Raw genomic sequence first — 16,525 nt, 5'->3', positions numbered from 1 at the left:
AACGTGATCAGGCTTGGGTCATATGAGCATCAAAAATCCCTGTGCCCCGAGCCTCATAGTCTTAGCCCCAGAATCACCAGATGTGCTTGTTTGAATGTGTGGCCCATAGATTCAGGCTTGAAACTTGAGTCTCCAGTGGACAGAGCCCTCCTGAGAAGAGGTGTGTCCCAGAGAGCAAGTCTTGAGTCCAGCCCATAGCTGTGTGGAGAGCAGTTTTGTAGCTCTGCTGTGCTTGCTGGTGTTGGCGGGCTGACTGGTGGTGACTCCCCACTATTCATGTGTGAAAGTCAGCCCTAGTCTTCCACCACTGATGCTACTTCTCTGGATATATAAGCCTATAATACACCCTCTCCCCCCATGAGCTGCTTCTGTTTGTATATGTCCAGCAGGGTGAAGCTGCCTGCAACACAAATTGGTGCTGATAGGTGGGGACATTGCTGTGATGAATTTGACCATGTGGTTTTTCAAAATTAATGAAATAAAACATAATGAATTTATTAGAATGATTAAGGTATCCACTTAGTCCCTTACTGTTTATGACCCTTGCCTAAGATCAGTGTCTATAGAGAAACACGTCATCTGACATTTCCAAAGAATGTTTTTGATTTTGAGGAAGACAATACTAACCCAACTCAATGGGGAAGAAGAATATCAACAGAAAATGAAAGGATACACATAGGATGTTCTGGGTCGATTTTGTCTGTCTCATCCCAGGCTTTGACACAGATTTAACACAATGCACTGGAGGGTGGATGGCAATAGGAGGAGCGCGACAGGTTCCACGTTCTTCCAGATGGTCCAGTAAAATTCCACTTCGCTCTTATATATTTACTTCTCTACGTACGTGCTTTAATGACCTCGTGACAAGAGTGGTCTAGAACAGACACATTCTGTTCCTAAAAAGTAAGCCCAGAGTAATATATTGTGCACAAAACTAATGTCATTGCAGGAAGTGAGATTTAGTAATTGCTAGTAATTTTAGTAATTCAGGACACAAACATATAAAGAATGCCACTTTTTGACTACTTTCTTTTTCTCTAAAACCACACTCCCCTTCTTTATTTCTGCTCTGTTGCAATAACATGGGGTTTTCCAATAGATGGGAAATAAAACTGCTGTGGTTTAAAACTCACCTTGATTCCTGCCCTGCTCCAGCCCCTCACTGTCTTCTCTGGGCTGGGAGAGGCTCCCCTGCCTTTGACCTTCACCTCTGAAAATGCATGCCTTCAGCACGTTCATCTCTACCCATGCCTTGCTCAGGAGCACCTCTCAGCTACTCAGTTGACCACTCTGCAGTGGTGCTGAAACCACTAGGGACAGGGACAAATTGAGAGTCTCAGCAGCCTGGAGTCCTCCATCTCCTGACCTCACTGGTTGCTAGCCACAGTTTCCAGACCCGCACCATGTCAAGGGATATCCACACAGCAGTCAAAGTCGTTGGAGCTGGGGCTGCCACATTTGCAGTGACTGGCTCTGGGGCTTGGATTTTGTTTGGGAGCCTCATCTCTCCAGAAACCCTTTTCTGAAGTAGCAGCTTGTGGTGCTTTGATTCAGGTGTCCCCCATAAACTTAGGTGTTGTGAATGCCTGGTCCTCAGCTGATGGATATTTGGGAATTAATGCCTCCTGGAGGGAGTGTATTGTTGGGGGCGGGCTTACGGGCTTTATAGCCAGTCTCCCTATGCCAGAATTTGGCACACCCTCCTGTTGCTGTGGTCCACCTTATGTTGGGCAGGCAGTAATGCCCACCCTCTGGTCATGCCATCATTTTCCCCTGCCATTGTGGAGCTTCCCCTCGAGCCTGTGAGCCAAAATAAATCTCTTTTTCCCAGAAGCTGCTCTTTGTTGGGTGATTTCTACCAGCAATGCAAACCGGACTGCAACACAGCTCTTCTGCTGCTCAGTTCTGGGATGACCCTCTCTGAGGCTAAGGGGCTGTTTTGCCTGATGCTGGCTTTTCTCATCCTCTTTGCCACGTGAAGAAGGCATCAACACCTCTCCCTCCCACAGTTCCTTCTCCCATGTCTTGTCTACTCTGTATGTTCCTTTTCCTGTTCCTCTCCTGGAAGTGTGGGGAAAGTGATTGGCTCAGGGTTTGACAGAGTGAAGACAAAGAAATACGGCATTAATAAGAAAAAAAAAGTGTTTCTAATCCAATATCAGCTGTCTGGTAATAATATTTAAGCAATACTAGTTCTAAGCAATCTGCAGGAAACCTTCATGTTGAAATTATAAACAATTTTGCAGTGATAGCCCCTCTTTAGTTCACTCTAATATTGTGGTGGACTTGGCTCAATAGTGTGCTTTTAATAAAACAATGGAAGAGAATTATAAGTACATATATTTTTGATGTTATCAGTTAATAAAGATTAATTTCTGCTCATTTGTACATGTCAATTACTAAATATGTTCAGGGCACTTCAACATTATTTGGACATTTTGAATTTGTATTTATCCTGTGTTCATATTACAATGTCCTGGAGAAGGTCTGCAGAGTGTGGAAAATATTATGTACTTGTTAATCATTTGCATATATACCAATAAGAATACATAAATTATATAATATATGGAAATTTTTATGGGTTATTGCAGTATGCAACATATTTATGTCATGAAGCTCTAAGGCAATAAATATATATGCCAAATATTGACAGCAATTCCAGCCTAAATGGAATTTAATATTAATTGATAAAAATGAAGTTAATTTTAAAATAGATCACACGTGTTAACTTTATAGTCCTTGAAGGGGTGAAATAGATTAATACTAAGATGTTGTGTTTGAGGAATGTTATAGAAAACTACTACATTCATTACCACATTAAAATCATATAAAAGAGAAAGTACTGAAATGACCTAACAGGAAATCACAGAACATTTCTGATGAGGAATATTTAATTTTGCTTAAAATACTCCATAGTATTACATGGGATACCATCAACAAATTCTTTTTTATTTTTTTATTTTTTGGATGATATAATACATGTTCAATCTTCATTCATGAAACCATGTAACTGATTAATAATGTTACGGAATTTATTCTACTTGGGTTGACACAGGATCCATTTAGGAAGAAAACAGTATTTGTTGTGTTTTTACTGTTTTATATGGGGACGTTAATGGGTAACTTGCTGATTATTGGTACGATCAAGACCAGCTCAGATCTTGGGAGTCTGATGTACTTTTTTTCTTTTCTATTTATGCTTGTCAGATACCCGTTTCTCTACTACTATTGCCCTGAGAATGATTGTGGATACCTTTTTGAAGAAAACCACTATTTCTTTCAATGAGTGCATTGTTCAAGTCTTTTCATTTCATTTCTTTGGCTGCTTGGAAATCTTCATTCTCATCCTCATGGCCATTGACCTCTATGTGGCCATCTGCAAACCCCTGCACTACATGACCATCGTGAGCCACAGGGTCTATAGTTTGCTGGTGGCCATGGCCTGGGTGGGATCCTGTGTGCATTCTTTGGCTCAGATATTTCTGGCCTTTTTTTTTCCTCTCTGTGGTCCCAAAGTGATAGATCACTATTTCTGTGACTTTCAGCCCTTGTTGAAACTTGCCTGTACAGACACCTATGTGATCAACCTGCTCCTGGTGGCCAACAGTAGATCTCTTTGCACTGTCAGTCTTTTCAGGGTGATGATGTCTGATGTCCTCATCCTGTGTTCACTGAGAAACCACAGTGCTGAAGGGAGTTGAAAAGCCCTCTCCACCTGTGCCTCCCACAGCATTGTGGTCATCTTGTTTCTAGGACCTTGCATATTTATATACATACACCCTGCAAATACCTTGCCAATAGATAAGATGACATCAGTATTTTATTCAATTGGCACACCTTTTCTCAATCCTCTGATTTACACTGGGGAATGCACAAGTGAAAAATGCCATGGGGAAGCTGTGGAGGAAGAAGGTGATCTCAGATGATAAAAGATGAATGGATGTTTCAAATCACTTTTTCCCAACTTGATTTACCCTTGATGAATACAATAAAGAATATTTACTATTAGTGTCATTACTAATACTCACTATTAGTCTTTTAGTGTTAGTTTATTGTGGTACTATCTTAGGAATGAGATTATTAGTTTCTTCAGGAAAAGAGACAATGTGAGCAAGTATAGTCGTTGTTATTATTGAGTCACTTTATGCAGAGGAAGAGATAGCATGAGATATAGAGAGACATCAAGGTCTTTGCTATTGTTTATTCAGTCTCTGCTTCTCTAGGCCAGCTAGTTTTTCTGGTGATTTTTCCCTGATTTTTATTCCTTTCTTCAAGTTGATTTCTAGATTCTGTGCTAATAATTACCGATCCATATGACCACTACCTATATTCAAAGCCTAGCAACCTTTCCTTCTTCAAAAGTTTCTTTTAAGGTATGATGGGGTGGCTCTCTCCTTAGGATCTACATCTATCTGAAAAAAGAGAAGCAGATTATCCAACAGAAAGTAAGTTAGCCCCAGGACAAATGATATAACCCTTACTTTTTTTATAGAAAGTTTAATAGGTGTAGGCCCTCTTGTAACCCATGATTGATATTGGAGAGTGGGCTTATATTTGGATATGGTTATGACTTGTTTACCAGCTCCAGTTATGCGTCTTGCTGAAACTAAGGAAAATTGGCAAAACAAGCAAGGGTGCTGTTTTCCTGATGAACCGGATACGAGGACAAGGGGGAAGGAGACCAACACAGAGAAAAATCAACTTCCTACCAAATCAGAGAGCCAGAGCCTCAGAGGCCTCCAACACCTCATCACTGAAGAAGACCAAAAATGAACCCAACATGGCTCAGAGAAATTTTGTGGAAGAGGGGGCGGAAAGAATGTCAGAGCCACATGTTGGGTCATGATATGCAGAGACATTTATTGTACCAATAACTGTTGGCTAACTCCACAATGCATGACCCATATACCTCAACAAAGAAGGGCCAATGGGGAAGGGTTAGGTCACAGATGAGCCTAATAATGGTACCAAACTGCCTGTATTTGTTGAATACAAAACTAATAAAATAAAAAAATTAAAAATAAATAATAAGAAATGAAAAAATAAAGGCAGAAACCATATGTAATGCCAAATAAAGAATAACTTATTTGAAAATTTTAATAAAATCTTATTTGATGAATCTTGCAGGATATACAAAAGTTATATGAAATATTAGATATGATAAGTGTTGTACATTTAATTTGATTTTAAGAAGTCATTTATCATATTAAGAAGCCTAAGAGTAAGTATGCATCTGACACAGAAATATATACCAGCAGGTTTATGTTCAAATGTGTGTTAATAAAACACTAAGTTTTATGAAAAAAAAATAGTTTCTTTTATAACGACACTTTGGTATCATCAGCTTTGTTATTTTTCCCAAGTCTTCAGATAGTTTCAAATACCGAAGAAGCTGGGTATTGTAAAAATATAGACACTTGAGGGAATCTCTCTAAATTGTGCATTATATTTTGAAAACAGACCACATGTTTGCTTAGATCCTTCTGGAACTGTGGTGGATACAGAATGAAAAATCACCTCTAAGAATACTTACCTTAGAAACACTCTGTTCTCAATGCTGAGACTGTAGTGACATAACGATTCTTTTGTGACATTCATTTTTTCTTCTGTGTTTATCCCTTCTAATTTGGGATGTCATTAAGGTTTCTCCTAAATGATAATCAATGTCGTTGTTTCTGTATTACAAAGAGCTATTATGATTATAGAACTATATAATTCAAATTAGCAAGGGCAAGAAATCAAGGGTATAGTCACTTGATGGAGAATATTTGAACATAGTCATAGATTAAACAAAAATATGATGAACTAGAGGAATTTTTAAGGGTTTAAACAGAAAAAAAAATATTATATGGTATACGTGAATTGTTGTATGTAATTTTCAATGTAACCCAGGATACAGTAATTTGGTCAAAGAAACAGTAACAGAAATTTGGATTTTTTACATTGTATAGACATGTCACTTTTTATCATTGATATTCCAGTCTCTAATAACACAAACATTAAAAATCCTGCCTTCAGTCTATTTTTGTTTCCATTTCATCCACATAGAAAACTAAATGCATATTTTCAGATTTCCATATTCATTTAAAAGTAACTTAGATTACTGCATTTATAGCAATTAGTTACATCAGAATTTAAATTATTTTTTATTTTTTCTTTTTATCTTGAAGTGCTCAGGACTGCACCCAGGCCCTCATGAATGCTAGTAGCTTGCTTCAACACTGAACCACACTCCCATTCCTAAGATTTCTTAGCTCCAAAAATTAATTATAATCTCTTTGTGCAGTAGTAGAAAATCAATAGGTTATATACTGAACTACAGTGACATATACATATGACTTCTTTTTCAGTCCCATGAATTTCAAGGTGAAGTTTATCTCAAGGAGCTTATTATTACACAATAGCTCAGTTCAGTTCTATTACTGTAAGATTTGCCAAGCTATAGATTTCCATGGAAAGAGTTTTACTTGATACCATATTCTATCTAAAGACAACAGAAATGTTGAATATGATATATATTTAATTTAGTTACTTTCCTAGTTACTGTGTGTCCAATGAATTCTGTACATCCCTTCAACACAGGGCTCCCATGTTCACTGCCGTATGTTTCATGGAAGGTATGGCTATCAGGAAGTGAGCAAAGATCTTTAGGAGTGTGATCATGAGAAGTGTAGGTGTCATTTGGTTTTGTGATGATAGCCATTGTTGTTGGGGTGAGATGGCATTAAAAATGGCTTTAATTTTCATTTTCTTGTTGCCTAAGGATGTTGAATACTTTCAAAATTACTAATTGACCATTTGTATTATTTTGTTTTGTTGTTTAGTTGTTTGTAAAATACAGACATTAATCCCTGTCATATCTATAACTGTTAAAAGTATTCTCTCATTCTGTAGGCTATCTCTTCACTTTAGCAACTCTTTCCTTTGCTGTTCAAAGCTTTTAGATGTCAGGAGATTCTGTTTATTGATTTTTGACCTTATTTCTTTGACAACTGGATTACTATTCAGAAACATCTTACATATTCATATATCTTTTTGTTTGTTTGTTTGTTTGTTTGTTTGTTTTTTGAGGTAGGGTTTCACTCTGGCCTAGGCTGACCTGGAATTCATTATGTAATCTCAGCCTCAAACTCACAGTGATCCTCCTGTCTCTGCCTCCAGAGTGCTGGGATTAAAGGCGTCTGCCAACATGCCCAGCCCATTCCTATATCTTGAAGCCCTTTATGTATTTTTTCCTTTTGCACATCCCAAGTCTCAGCACTCATCTTAATGTCATTGGTCTATTTAGAGTTGATATCTGTGCTGGGGAGGTATAAGGTCTATTTTCATTATTCTGCCTGTGCATATCCAGTTTTCTCAGCAGCATTTTTAAAAGAGGTTATCTTTTTCCAGTGAGTATTTTTGGAATTTTGTCAAAAGTCAGTAAATTTCAGGTTGTTAGGTTCTGTTCCATTGATCCACCTGCTTTGTGCCAGTGTCATGCTGCTTTTGTTATTATGACTCGGCAATACAGTTTGAAACTACATAAGATGACATCTACCATCCTATTTTTTTCTCATTTCTGTTTTTGCTCAGCATTTCTTTGGTTCATGAAGTCTTTTTTTTTTAAATTTTTTATTTATTTATTTGAGAGCGATAGACACAGAGAGAAAGACAGATAGAGAGAGAGAGAGAGAGAGAGAATGGGCGTGCCAGGGCTTCCAGCCTCTGCAAACGAACTCCAGATGCGTGCGCCCCCTTGTGCATCTGGCTAACTTGGGACCTGGGGAACTGAGTCTCGAACCGGGGTCCTTAGGTTTCACAGGCAAGCGCTTAACCACTAAGCCATCTCTCCAGCCCTACATGAAGTCTTTTATGTCTCCAAATGAATTTCAAGATTGTTTTCTATTTCTATATGAAATGCTTAATTTTAATAGGGATGGCATTGATTCTGTCGATTGCTTTTGACAAAACAGCCATTTTCAGGCTGGAGAGATGGTCTATCAATTAAGCATAAGGACTCATGTTGGAATTTCCAGGTCCTATGTAAGCCAGACACAAAGTAACTCAAGCATGCATTGTTACACATGTGTACAAGAGGGCTTATGTATCCAGAGTTTGATTATACTGGCTGGAGATACTTACAAGCAAGTTAATCTCTTTCTATCTCTCATTATAAAAAGGCCAGTCTGTTGGGCTAACTTCAAAATAGGCCATTTTTATTATATATAATTCTAGTCCATGAGTAGAGAAAAATTTTTTTCATCCACCGATGTATTTTTCAATTTCAGTCTAGTGTTTTGAAGTTTTTAATATAGAAGGTATTTTCTTGCTTGGTTAGAATTATTCCTAGATAGTCTTTGAGGCACTGTCAATGATATTTCTTCCAAAATTACTTGCACAGCTTGTTTTTACTTTATTTTATTTTTTATTTTTTTTGTTTATTTTTATTTGTTTATTTGACAGCAACATACAGAGAGAGGAAGAGGGAGAGAAAGAGAGAGAGAGAGGGAGAGGGAGGGAGAATGGGTGTACCAGGGCCTCTAGCCATTGCAAATGAACTCCAGATGCATGCGCCCCCTTGTGCATTTGGCTAACATGGGTCCTGGGGAATCGAGCCTCGAACTGGGGCCGTTAGGCTTCACAGGCAAGTGCTTAACCGCTAAGCCATCTCTCTCGTCCAGCTTGGTTTTTATTTGTATATAAGAAGAATATAGATTTATGTAGGCTAATTTTGTAACCTGACAGTGTTCTGAAAGTTTATCAGTTTTAAGAGTTGTCTTTTTCCCTTTCTTTTAAAAATTATTTTAAGAACTTTAATATATGAACATGTTACAAATTGGTCATATTTCTATGAGCTTATTCTCTTATAACCTCTCTTCTTTGTCTCCATTCCCCTGTAGATCCTCCTCAGTGGGGCTGCTGGTAGCCCCTGAGGGGTCTTGAATGCAGCAGTCAATTGCTGTGTGGGGGAGAATGCCTCAGAGCACACATATGGCTATTATTATGTTATGTTGTTGATTATGTTGTTGTTGTTGTTGTTGTTGTTGTTATTATTATTATTATTATTATTATTATTACAGCATACATGTGGCTATTGCATTATTACACTATTTTCTGCCTGCTTTTTTGAAAAATTACCTGAGCCTTGGTCAGTAGCTGTCTCCTTTAGTGCTGAGCTCTCAGCACCTACTTTTCTTTTTTCTGTTGATGAGTTCTGAGTGTCCTCAGTGTCTAGCATCATCTCCCTGGAGACAGTTGTCAGTCTAGCCATGGGTGTAAAACTCATGTTTAATAAAAATCCTTCCTTTGTAATGTTCCTTGGTCCCTGGTGGCTGTGATAGAGATAGGACTCATATTGGCTCTTTTCATTGTTGTGCTGATAGATCTTGGGTCTACCTAGCATGTGCTCCTATCTGTAAAGAGCAGGTTCTATAATACAGAATGAGAGGTGGGTGTGGTGTCACATGTCTTTGATCCCAGCAGTCAGGAAGCAGAGGTTGGAAGATTGCCTGAGTTCAAGGCCACCCTGAGACTACTTAGTGAATTCCAGGTCAGCTGTACTGCAGTAAGACTCTTCCTCAAAAAAACAAACAAAAACAAACAAAAAAACGCATGAGGCCTATATGGACTAAAGGGGTGAACATAGACATTTAGAAGACATTTTTGATGGATATACCTCTGCTTTTAGCCAAAGAACAGAGGAAGCTCCCCTTTATGGTCTATGACCTGTGAAGCCACAGGCTTCTGACTTGGTTTCTCAGTTCCAGGTATGAATTTCCTCCTACTCAGAGGGCCTCATATTCAACCATAAGGCAGGTGAGTACCCTTATAACCTGTGTGGCACTAGTGCAAATATGGATATATCCTGCCAGGCTGGTTGCCTTTGAGCTTGCAGGATCCACTGCTTGTTCATGATGTTGGCAACCATTATCCCTCAGCAGCTGGCACAGTACTTTCCAGCACTGTGAGGGTGACCTAGCAGGGAGGTGGCTTCAATCTCTGTTTGAGCTTCACCACTCAATGTCCTATGATGGAAGCCTATGGTGTCTTCATCAATGGGGTTTTCCACTTATCTCAGGTAGTGTTGTACTGAGGTTCACATTGCTGGCAGAAAGCAAGCAATCAAGAATAGCTTATGGGGCAAAAAAAAAAAAAAAAAGGTTTATTTTGGCTTACAGACTCGATGGGAAGCTTCATGATGGCAGGGAAAAATGATGGCATGAGCAGAGGGTGAACATCACCTCCTGGCCAATGTCAGGTAGACTACAGCAGCAGGACAGTGTGCCAAACACTGGCAAGAGGAAGCTGGCTGTAATACCCATAATCCTTCCCCCAATAATATACTGCCTCCAGGAGGCTTTAATTCCCAATTAGTAGCTGACTTGCCTCCTGATAGCCTAAAATGTAATAATGGAGTCAGGGTAATGCCTGCCAGGGGCACGTGCCCTTCAGTGTTCGTTCTTATTTCTGCAGATGGTCCCTCCCTGGTTTTCTGATGGGTCGTCTTCCCATATTCAATTTCACAAAAAGCATACCCACACACAATTTTGTTTTTCACTTTGTGTGTAGTTTTGAGTCCAGATATTCAACATTTTACCATGAAATAGGGTTCAAGTTAGGTGACGTTACCCATCTGCAGATTAACAGAAGTGTTCTGGGGGTATTTAAAGTAGGCTAGGCTAAGCCTTGACATTTGGTACATTAGGTATATTAAATGTATTTTCAACTTAACTGTACTTTCTTCTTATTTATTTTTAATCTGTTTGATTTATTTGTTTATTTGTATGCACATTTCTCTCTCTGTGTCTCTCTCTGTGCCCTCGTGCACACACTCCAAGGCTTCTTGGCACTGCTAAGGAATGGCACAGAGATGCACTACTTTTTGGGTCTGGCTTTATGAGTGTAGGGCAATTAAACTCAGCCCAGTATTTTCTATTTATAATGAGTGTATTAGGGTACAATCCTAATGTAATTCAGCAAGCATCTGTATAAGTATTTGTGCCATTAAAAGTTTTTCTGAGGGCTAGAGAAATGGCTTAGTGGTTAAGCGCTTGCCTGTGAAGTCTAAGGACCCCGGTTGGAGGCTTGATTCCCCAGGTCCCACATTAGTCAGATGCACAAGGGGGCGCATGCAACTGGAGTTCTTTCTCAGTGGCTGGAGGCCCTGGTGCACCCATTCTCTTTTTCTCTGTCTGTCACTCTCAAATAAATAAATAAAAATAACCAAAAATTTTTTTAAAAAGTTTTTCTGAGACAGAGTTTCACTGTATGTAGCCCAGTGACCTTGAATTCACTGTCCTCTTGCATCAACCGCCTAAGTGCTGAGATTACAGAAGTATGCCAGCATGCTCAGCTACATTTTTTTGTTGTTGTTGTTGTTTTAGAAAAACACAAATGTGAGGCTGAGGAGATTGCTCAGTGATTAAAAGTACTTGGTTTGCAAGCCTCATGATTGGAGTCTGGATCCCAGAACTCAAACCATGCCAGCTGGATCTGTAATCCAATGTGCTTAGGACAATGAGAGGCAGGGTCAGTAGAATCCTCCCTCCTCCTCACTAACTGGAAGGTCCTCAGTGGATCTTCAAGACAGTAGCATGGATGGAACCATAGTGGACATATCTGAGGCCTGTTATGAGAATTGTTGTGAGCATAGCTTTCTTTAACTCTGGCAAAAGCATATAAGTCAAGTGCTGCACCCCTTGTTGTTGCGAGACCCAGAAGCTTGCCTGACTAAGCGTGAATGGGGCCAGGTGAGAACTGTATTGGGACTCCACCCATGAAGTGTCAGGCATACCTTCGGTGCCCTTGTCCTGTGGGTGTGGTAACCAACATCCCCGTAATGACCTTTGTTGAGACAGCAGCAGGTCTGACACCTGCCTGCTACAGGAACAACCTTCCCAACTTGGGATGTTGATGCCACAGGGCTCACCTCCTATTGCAGGAGATGGAGCCTCTGGTCCTGGAAACTGGGCAATGGTTTTTGAAGAAGCTGTCCAAGTCTGACCAAGACATTGACCATCTCTTCCAAAAAATGGAAGACAAAAGGAACTTCAAGGACTACACTATGGAAGTAGGGGACTGCTTGTGGCCTGTCCTGCCTCTTCTCCCTCTGCCGTTCCAGTGACTCCCACACTGACCCAGCTTTTCTGCGCAGATCCGGTAGATGCTGTGGGATAAGGTGGCTGGGATGTTTCTGCAGCAGAAGCAAGAAGCAAGGGAGCTGGACCAAGCGCTGCTGTCACTGGAGGCCACCGGGGCAGACAATGTACTTTGAAAGGTGACCTGTATCCCCCTGAAAGGTGGTCACCCTCCCAGGCCCAGTGCCTCAGATTATGGCCAAACAAGAAGAATGGAAGGCTGAAGAGATGGCTTAGCAATTAAGGCGCTTGCCTGCAAAGCCTAAGGAACCATGTTTGATCTCCAGTTCTCAAGTGAAGGTGATGCAAGGATGCAAGGGCATACATGTGCACAAGGGGGCACATGCACCTGGAGCTTGATTTCAGTGGCTGGAGGCCCCTATGTATCAATTCTGTCTCTCTCATTATTAGAAAAAGAAGAGTGGAAATTACACAGCCAAACAGATAGATGTTTTCCAACAGTTTTCACTGTGCCAGAGAATGCTCAGGAAGCAATGATTGTGAAGAAAACAAAATACAAAACTTCATAGAGTCAATGAGTCTAAAAGAGCAGGGGACAGCCAGGCATGGTGGCACACACTTTTAATCTTAGCACCAGGTGGCAGAAGTAGGTGGATCACAGTGAGTTCGAGGCCACCCTAAGGCTAGATAGTGAATTCCAGGTCAGCCTACCTCAAAAAATAAATAAATAAATAAAATATAAATATATATAAATATATATATAAAGTGTGGAAGAAAATAGGCCCAAGGATTCACTATGCCTCTCCTGGGAAGGATTAGTGATGACTCTTCATTCTGTTCTTGATACTTTGATCTACTTGTAACTTTTACAAAGTAATAGAGACAAACGGCAGTGTTTTCAGGAAAGCACCAGTAGGTAGAAGGAAGCCCTCCCTGGTCCTGGGAGATGGGCTGGGGGACCTGAAGATCTGTAGCACACTGTCCCTCTTGAGAGTCGAGGCATGAGATCCATGTCTTTGTTTACGTCACATTGCTGAGTCCTCACTAGTACCCACTTAGGAAGGTGCTATCATGAGCCCCATGTTGTAGAGGAGGAAGCAAGGCTTAGCGTGGAGAGGGGATTTGCACATTGCCACAGACTCGGGAGCCGCAAAGGCTCTGAGGCTATTGGTCCTGTGCTCAGGGATGGACCTTTACTGTGGCTGTCAACTCTACCTGCCTGCTCACCTTCCTTCCTCCACCTTTCTCCTGTGCTCAGCATCCTGGAGGAAGGCCCTGGAGGGACACTAAGGGCCTGGGTTGGTGTGGGAGAGGGGTGTGGGGCTGAGTGTTCTTCCCTGGCTCTCCTCCATGCCTCTCCCCAATGTGGTGCTGTGCCAGCCACCCAGTGAGATTGTGGCCAGTGAGAAGATCCAGGAACCCTGGCCATAAAGAAGTTGCTGGAGGCAATGCTGAAGATGCAGGGAGCCCTGCAGCGAGCACGGCTGGAGCACCTCGGCACCATCTGGTACAGGCAGCAGCTCCTTTGGGGGTCCAGTGTCGAGGCCTAGCTCAGTATCCCCAGATCAGGCCATCTCTGGTGCTATAGTATGGGTGGCATTTTGGCCCATATTCTGAGGCTTCCCAGTCCTAATGGCAAGAAAAGGCATGGCTCATTTGCTGTAGAGTCCTAGTTAGTGTGGCCATGACAAAAAGCTCCCCAAGGAAGCAGTGGTGGTGTGAGGAAAGAGGGAGGGGCAAGGCCAGGGCTTTGGGCTCCATCCTAGGCGCTTTGGAGACATGGATGAGAGAGGCTGCACACTGGAGGCAGAGGGATCCCTGAGGCAGGTAGAGACTGCTGTCATGTAGGAGACCTGTTATGCTGCCTTTCGCAGAGTCAGCTTCATTTCCTAAATAGAAAACTCTAGACACTCAACGACCTTCTTGTGAGGTATTTTTGGCAACAAGAAATTCCTCAGCAAAATCCTTAGCTTTTTCAATATTTAGTCAATAATGGTTCTTTTTAATTTTTTGTTTATTTTTATTTATTTATTTGAGAGAGAGAGACAGACAGAGAGAGAGAGAATGAATGGGTGCACCATGGCCTCCAGTCACTGCAAATGACCTCCAGATGTATGCGCCCCCTTGTGCATCTGGCTGACGTGTCTCCTGGGGAATCAAGCCTTGAACCAGGGTCCTTAGGCTTCACAGGCAAGCGCTTAACCATTAAGCCATCTCTCCAGCCCTGATAATGTTTCTTAAAGATGTTGCCCATTTGGCCTGGGGACATGACTCATTCAGTAAACTATTTGGCATGAGGCATGAAGACCTGAGTCCAGTTCCGTATCACCCAGGTAAAATTCAGCTCTGTGGTACACACCTGTAATCATGTCACTGGGGAGGTAGAGACAGCTCCCTGAGGCTTGCTGCCTACCTTGTCCAGCAAAATTGGTTACATACGTGCATGCACACTTCACACATGTACAAAAGTATGACAGACAGGCAGGGAGACAGACAGAGGCTGCCCATGTTGGCAAGTTTCATGTACGCATGGCTTACCTGTCACCCCTTCTTTTCCCAGTAACATCTGCCTCCCAATTTCTCAAAAGCCCAGCTGACTGAGTCATACAGTAGACTCTGTTTCTTGAACAAGCAGCTTGGTGAGAGATGTCTATGGGATACTGAGAGCCAGAACTCTGTTAAAGTAATAGCTTGTCACAGCTCCCCACTGCCCTTGAGTGTTGTTCTAAGAGCAGGTGGTGGTACCTCCATCTTGGGAAGAGGGGGAAGAGAGGAGGAAAAAGTGACCTCTGAGGACCCATAAGCCTCCTTCCTTCCCAAAGCCTCTCATACTTACTGCTCAGTCCACCCCCACGCCAGCCACACATGATGAGCCTGGATTCAAGCATGACAATACAGAGGTAACACCTCAGGATGCCTGTCTTACCTCTCAGATGCAGCAGGGGCCATGAGAGTCATGCAGTCAGAAACTTCTTCCTGATTATGTGACCTGGGGAAGCCAGGGCACGACATGGTGTCAGCAGTAGTGATGGCCCCTATCTTGTGAGGTTGATGTACAGTCATAGTGCTGTCCTGGCTCAGACCATATGTGCTGAGTTATAAAAGGTAACTGTTTAGACTGCTGTGTAACAGGTGTCCTCAGTTGACAGCCCATGGCCCAGCTGCCTGGTTTAGAGGTGTTACTGGAACATGGACATGCTCATTTCTTTACATACTGTCTCTGGCCTCTTTGACACTGCACCAGAGTGAGTGGTTGCAATAGAGACCATGTATCCACAAGATTGATTTTCTCCTTAGAAGTTTATGAGGAAAGTTTGCTACACATAGCCTTAGACAATCTATAACCATTTTTTAATGGTTTTTTGAGGTAGGGTCTTGCTGTAGCCCAGACTGACCTAGAATTCACTATGTAGTGTCAGGGTGGTTTCAAACCCAGGGTGATCCTCCTTCCTCTGCCTCCCTAGTGCTGGGATTAGAGGCTTTCACCACCATGCCTTGCCCATTTCTACATTTCCTTTTTTATTTTTATTTTTGGTTTTTGAAATAGGGTCTTACTCTTGCCCAGGCTCAGGGTAGCCTTGAACTCATGGCAGTTCTCCTATGTCTGCCTCCCCAGTGCTGGGACTAATGGTATACATCACCATGCCCAGCACTTTCATATTTTCTTTGAAGTTCTTCACACCCCATGAGTCAATGGTATTGTGTTAGTTCCTTTTTTTGTTACTACAAGTGACACCTGGAAGAATAAGTGAAAGGAAGGAAGACTTATTTTGGCTCCTGGTGTCAGAGGATTGTATTCCATCATGGAGGAGGCATGGCTGCGTGTGTGGAGTGGGAGCCTGTGGCAGAGACTCCTACATTCCTGAAGTAGAGAGGGCGTGGGAAGCAGGAGCAGAGCCATGACCTTCCACGTTCTCCCCTAGTCACCTACTTCTGCCGCCTTCTCAAATGCTGCACAGCCTCTCACAGTGATGCCCCCAGCTGAGGAGCACGCATTCAGAGGGTGCGCCGGTCAGCCACATTCCTGATTCAAGCCGTAGCAGCTGTCATTGTCCTCAGGTCCTGGAGAAAGACTCGGTGTGAAGCACACGCACAGAGATGCAATCCTCCTGCGAGGTCCTTCTCTTGGAGTGCTAGGGACTCTGAGGAGGGAGATACCAGTCCCTGAACTGAATTGGCACCTCTGGTGGCTCTGCATTAAAATTTCTTCATAGTGGAGTCAATCTGCTGAGAAGGAGCTGTGTCCCTTCACAATAGGATGCCCCTCTTTCTACCTCCCTCTTCCTTCTAGAAGAGTGAATAACCTGTTTTCTGCCCTTGGAGACGCGTACCACATGGAACTCATGGAGTTGATCCTCTTCCTGTATGAAAAGACCTGGCAGGAGTGCCTGCCGCATGTGCGAGAATGCAAGGTGGGCACCTCTCTCTGCAGTCCTGGGAAGCAG

The 16,525-nt window shown here is 42.1% G+C and overlaps 2 pseudogenes; both read left to right on the top strand.

Annotated features, from left to right (window-relative positions):
* The first annotated feature begins 3,004 nt into the window (after window positions 1–3,004).
* On the top strand, window positions 3,005–3,936 carry LOC123456912 (annotated as a pseudogene).
* Window positions 3,937–11,722: 7,786 nt separating this feature from the next.
* LOC123457672 overlaps window positions 11,723–16,525 on the top strand; it is a 38,982-nt pseudogene continuing 34,179 nt past the window's right edge.

The sequence above is a fragment of the Jaculus jaculus genome, chromosome 1, assembly GCF_020740685.1.
Source record: "Jaculus jaculus isolate mJacJac1 chromosome 1, mJacJac1.mat.Y.cur, whole genome shotgun sequence".
Taxonomy (NCBI): domain Eukaryota; kingdom Metazoa; phylum Chordata; class Mammalia; order Rodentia; family Dipodidae; genus Jaculus; species Jaculus jaculus.
This window is presented reverse-complemented; position numbering and strand designations above follow the sequence as displayed.